The sequence below is a fragment of the Oncorhynchus keta genome, chromosome 37 (assembly GCF_023373465.1).
Source record: "Oncorhynchus keta strain PuntledgeMale-10-30-2019 chromosome 37, Oket_V2, whole genome shotgun sequence".
NCBI lineage: Eukaryota > Metazoa > Chordata > Actinopteri > Salmoniformes > Salmonidae > Oncorhynchus > Oncorhynchus keta.
In genome coordinates this window covers 18,350,088-18,356,648 of record NC_068457.1, presented here as the reverse complement: position 1 = coordinate 18,356,648, position 6,561 = coordinate 18,350,088, and positions in this window count along the sequence as shown.

Here is a 6,561-nt window from a genome sequence, read left to right as displayed (position 1 = left end):
GCTTTGTAAGGATGGTACATTTACATTCAGTGCTTTGTAAGGATGGTACATTCACATTCAGTGCTTTGTAAGGATGGTACATTCACATTCAGTGCTTTGTAAGGATGGTACATTTACATTCAGTGCTTTGTAAGGATGGTACATTCACATTCAGTGCTTTGTAAGGATGGTACATTCACATTCAGTGCTTTGTAAGGATGGTACATTCACATTCAGTGCTTTGTAAGGATGGTACATTCACATTCAGTGCTTTGTAAGGATGGTACATTTTTCAGTGCAGCACAAAATGTTGTGTTGGTACATTCACATTCAGTGCTTTGTAGATGGTACATTCACATTCAGTTTAATGGTTTTACATTCAGTGCTTTGTAAGGATGTCATTGTTCAGTGCTTTGCCCATAACTTTGCATTTACATTCAGTGCTTTGTATGGTACATTCATTCAGTTTGTTCTTTCTGCTTTGTAAGCATTTACATTCAGTGCTTTGTAACATGGTACAATTCGGAGAAATTTAGACAGGGCAAAGACATTCTTATAATGGTACATTCACTATGCTTTGTAGAACATTCTAGTAAGATACTGTTCTTAATTATACATTCAGTGCTTTGTACATTTACATTCAGTGCTTTGTAAGCTAAAGTGCAGATGGTATTTTTACATTCAGTGCTTTGTAAATGGTTTTTTCAGTGCCCCATTCAGTGCTTTGTACAGATGTCTATATTCGTCCACTAATACTATTAAAGGCCCAGTGCACTACTTTTGTATTTTTTTTTTTTACATAAGATACCCCTGCAGTTATGCGCCCCACAAACCAAAGCCCACAGGTAGGCTGTTAAATCTAGTTTCACACCCTCTCCCTCTCTTGCCTTCACGCTCATTCCCCTCCCCTCCCCCACAGCTGTTAGCTGGTGAGAGGCAGCTGTTGTTGGGGCTAAGCAAGCAGAAATATCCTCAGTTCAATTCAACTCAACTTTATTGGTATGAATGTTCAGGTACAGCAATAACAAGCAGTGAATTAATGTAACAAACTAAATCACAAATGAACTAACAAACAAATGAATTAACTGACCAAAACACAGAGAGGACTGACAAAGGGGCGAGAGAATAAAAAGGGGAGACAGAGAGGGAGCGAGAGAATAAAAAGGGGAGACAGAGAGGGAGCGAGAGAATAAAAAGGGGAGACAGAGAGGGAGCGAGAGAATAAAAAGGGGAGACAGAGGGAGCGAGAGAATAAAAAGGGGAGACAGAGGGAGCGAGAGAATAAAAAGGGGAGACAGAGAGGGAGCGAGAGAATAAAAAGGGGAGACAGAGAGGGAGCGAGAGAATAAAAAGGGGAGACAGGGAGGGAGCGAGAGAATAAAAAGGGGAGACAGGGAGGGAGCGAGAGAATAAAAAGGGGAGACAGGGAGGGAGCGAGAGAATAAAAAGGGGAGACAGGGAGGGAGCGAGAGAATAAAAAGGGGAGACAGGGAGGGAGCGAGAGAATAAAAAGGGGAGACAGGGGGAGCGAGAGAATAAAAAGGGGAGACAGGGGGAGCGAGAGAATAAAAAGGGGAGACAGGGGGAGCGAGAGAATAAAAAAGGGAGACAAATAGAGGGAGCGAGAGAAAAAGGATGGAGAGAGAGAGGTGTGTGTGTGTTTGTGACCTGGATGTCCTTGCCTATCTGCATGTTTGTGTGAGTGACGCTGTATTTCTGACATCTGTTGCTTTCAGCAGGAGCACACACCCCCCCCCCCCCCCAGGAAGGCAGTGAATGTACTGTATAACTCTGACAGATCAGTCAGTCAGCTGTACAGTGTGTTTGTTTTTGTTGAAGACGACCAGGGACCTTGTTGTGCAGAGTGTTCCTGGTTTGAGACCAGGTCAAGGCAGGGACGGGGGACCTACTCTCTTATGTCCGCTAGTTATTACCACGGGGAGCTAACACAAGTCATCAGGTGTCATGCTAGGTTATCACACAACCATTACTCACTGAACTACCTCTGTTACGGGTGTTGAAATCTCTTCTAGTCTTCTGAAATCAGACTGGCTTCCCCAATTGAGCCTCAAAGTCTATTTTTACAGCAGCGTGGGAAGACCATGTTACTGTCCATACACACACCCTTTATGTGATGTGATGCGCCTTGTGATCACTGATGCGGTTATAGGAGCCACATTCCAGTAGGGATTGGGAGAAGGATCTAAGGTGTGTGTGTGTGTGCGCGTGTGTATCAGGGATGTGTGTTGAGATATAGTTGTTGGCTAACATATGAATATAACTGAGGTCCCTGGTTCCCATAGCAACAGATAATGTGAGCCTGTCAGGTGTAAAAAAATATTAACTTCTGGTGGATAATAAGATTCAAATATAGATTTGAGATAAGGAGACTTAAATAGAAAGAGGATGCTGTACGATAGCTCATGTATAGCCCCACAGCTGTACACACCAACACACAGTTCAATAACACAATAACACAGCACATCACACTCAGCCTATGAGTAAGCATTAACAGACACATTTAGGCTGGCCTACTGAGAAGAATATAGCCTGCCCTAATCGCTGAGCTTTGACTCAGTGGTACTCTCTGACAGCTCAATATGTATATTACATGCACGAATGTGTGTATGTGTGCATGCGTGGCACTCCATATGTTTTATGGCTTCAATGCCATACAACACTTCTTCCGTGGCCTCCAACTGCTCTTAAATGCTTGTAAAACTAAATGCATGTTCTTCAACCGATCGCTGCCTGCACCTGCCTGCCCGTCCAGCATCACTACTCTGGACGGTTCTGACTTAGAATGTGGACAACTACAAATACCTAGGTGTCTGGTTAGACTAAACTCTCCTTCCAGACTCACATTAAGCATCGCCTATCCAAAATTAAAGCTAGAATCGGCTTCCTATTTTGCAACAAAGCCTCCTTCACTCATGCTGCCAAACGTACCCTCGTAAAACTGACTATCCCACCGATCCTTGACTTTGGCGATGCCATCTATAAAATATCCAACACTATTCAGCAAACTGGATGTAGTCTATCACAGTGCCATCTGTTTTGTCACCAAAGCCCCATATACTACCCACCACTGCGACCTGTATGCTCTCGTTGGCTGGCCCTCACTTCATAGTCGTCGCCAAACCCACTGGCTCCAGGTCATCTATAAGTCTTTGCTAGGTAAAGCCCCACCTTGTCTCTGCTCACCATAGCAGCACCCACCTGTAGCACACGCTCCAGCAGGTATATTTCACTGGTCACCCCCAAAGCCAACACCTCCTTTGGCCACCTTTCCTTCCTGTTCTCTGCTGCCAATGACTGGAATGAATTGCAAAAATCACTGAAGCTGGAGACTTACATCTCTCCCTCACTAAGTTTAAGCATCAGTTGTCAGAGCAGTTTACCGATCACTGTACACAGCCCATCTGTAAATAGCACACCCAACTACCTCACCCCGATATTGTAATTTATAAATTGTTTTGCTCTTTTGCACCCCAGTAACTCTACTTGCGCATCATCTGCACATTATCACTCCAGTGTTAATGCTAAATTGTAATTATTTTCCTACTACAGCCTATTTATTGCCTTATCTCACTACATTTGCTGTGAGGATGTTGGTAAAAATGCAGAGTCAGGCGCAGGACACAGTTCTGCGTAATAATCCAAAATGTACTCAACAGGTAAGATTCCAACAAGGAACAAACAGCAATCCAAAGCACAAACAACAAGAACCCACATGACAAACAATAATGCACAAAACAGAGAGGGAAATCAGAGGGTTGGAGCGGACCAGCCACCACCGGCCTGAGGAGAGACATGGAACGAGGTGTTAATACGGTAATCATGGGGAAGTTGTAACCTATTACAAACCACGGACCCAGAAGGGCAGGCGAAGGGACAGGTTTCGGGTCGATAGCCAAATCCGATCCCCCAGTGCATACACCGGGGCCTCACTGCGGTGGCGGTCGGCACTCGCCGCCTGATGGCCCATTGTAAACGCACATGAGCAGCGTCCCATGTCACCTCCGAGTGCCGAAACCATTCATCCACTGCGGGAGCCTCGATCTGGCTCTGATGCAAAGGTGCCAGGACCGGCCGGTCCTGGCAATAGGACCGCAGAAACCTACCCACATCCTGGTTTACTCTCCACCTGCCCGTTACTCTTGGGGTGAAAACCTGAGGTGAGGCTAACCGAGACCCCCAGCCATTCCATAAACACCCTCCAGACTTTAGACGTGAATTGGGGACCCCGATCAGAAAGTATATCCTCAGGCACCCCATAGTGCCGGAATACGTAGGTGAACAGAGCCTCCGCAGCCTGTAGAGCCGTAGGGAGACCGGGCAAAGGAAGGAGACGGCAGGACTTAGAAAACCGATCCACATCGACTAGGATCGTGGTATTACCCCGTGACGGGGGAAGATCAGTCACGTTGTGGAACGGGAAGAGGCTGTAATTTCCCTCTGGGCAGGTGTCTAGGTGCCTTGCACTGTGAGCACACCGAGCAGGAGGAAACATAAACCCTCACGTCCGTCACTAAAGTAGGCCACCAGTACTTCCCAGCAAGACAGCGCACTGTCCGACTGATGCCAGGATGACCCGAGGAGGGTGACATGTGGGCCGAACAGATCAAACGATCACGGATATCAAACGGTACGTACAGACGCCCAACTGGACACTGTGGGGGAGTGGGCTCTGCACGTGATGGAATGGGAGGTGGACGCGGACACCTCCCATTCCACCAGGCAAGAAGCAGGAATTATGGGAGTGGGCTCTGCGGACCGCTCCTCCATGTCATACATCCTGGACAGTGAGTCTGCCTTAACATTCTGGGAACCTGGTCTGTAGGATAGAGTGAAAACAAAGCAGGTGAAAAACATGGCCCACCTCGCCTGGCGAGGGTTCAGTCTCCTAGCTGCCCGAATGTACACTAGATTTCAGTGGTCAGTCCAAATGAGGAAAGGATGTTTAGCCCCCTCAAGCCAATGTCTCCACGCTTTCGGAGCCCTGACAACAGCTCACAGCTCCCCCACATCAGTCCCGCTATTCCGGGCTGAGCCTCTTCGAAAATAAAGCGCTAAAGAGGGATCAGGATGAGCCAGCATGGGAGCAGAGGTTAACAGAGCCTTCAGTTGACAAAAAGCCCTGTCCTCCTCCGCTGACCACTGCAGTCGCACTGGTCCCCCCTTCAGCAAGGAGGTAATGGGAGCCACTACCTGACCTAAACCCCGGATAAAATTCTGGTAGTAGTTAGCAAACCCGAAGAGCACCTCCTTTACCGTGGTGGGAGTCGGGCCAATTACGCACAGCTGCAATGCGGTCATTCTCCATCCGACACTGAAAAGTGGTACCCTAGGAAGGCGATGGACTGTTGGAAGAACAGACATTTCTCAGCCTTGACATACAGGTCATGCTCCAACAGTTGACCAAGTACCTTGCCAGAGACATGCTCGATGCGAGTAGTGGAGTATGTTAGAATGTAATTTACACACACACACACACCACTTCAGGTCTCTGAAAATCTTGTCTACAAAGGATTGGAAGACTGAAGGAGCATTCACTAACCTGTACGGCATGACGAGATAAATCATAGTGCCCAGAAATGGTGCTAAATGCTGTCTTCTACTCATCCCCTCCCTTGATACGCACCAGGATGTAAGCGCTCCCGAGGTCCAATTTTGTGAAGGGAACCCCGTGCAATGACTCTGTCATACTGGCTATGAGAGGTAGTGGGTAACTGCATTTTTATCTTTTTTTTCCCTTCTTTTTTTCTCCCCAATTTCATGGTTTCCAATTGTTAGTAGCTACTATCTTGTCTCATCGCTACAACTCCCGTACGGGCTCGGGAGAGACGAAGGTTGAAAGTCATGCATCCTCCGATACACAACCCAACCAGCCGTACTGCTTCTTAACACAGCGTGCATCCAACCCGGAAGCCAGCCGCACCAATGTGTCAGAGGGTACACCGTGCACCTGGCAACCTTGGTTAGCGCTCACTGCGCCCGGCCCGCCACAGGAGTTGCTGGTGCGCGATGAGACAAGGACATCCCTACCGACCAAGCCCTCCCTAACCCGGACGACGCTAGGCCAATTGTGCGTCACCCCACGGAACTCCCGGTCGCGGCCGGTTACGACAGAGCCTGGGCGCGAACCCAGGGACTCTGATGGCACAGCTGGCGCTGCAGTACAGTGCCCTTAACCACTGCGCCACCCGGGAGGCCCTCTGTATTTTTATCTTGATCTGATTCAAACCTCGATAGTCAATACACGGGTGCAAACCCCCATCCTTCACAAAAAAGAAACTTGAGGAGACAGGTGAGATGGAAGGCCGAATGTATCCCTGTCCCAGAGAGTCGGTGACATATGTTTCCATAGTTGCCATCTCCTCCTGTGACAGAGGGATACACGTGACTCCTGGGGAGTGTTGCATCTACCAGGAGATTTATCGCACAATCCCCCGGTCGATGGGGTGGTAATTGAGTCGCCTTTTTACAGAAGGCGAGTGCCAAATCAGCATATTTCAGGGGGAATGTGCATGGTGGAGAACTGGTTTGGACTGTCCACCATAGTTTCACCTAAGGAAACAC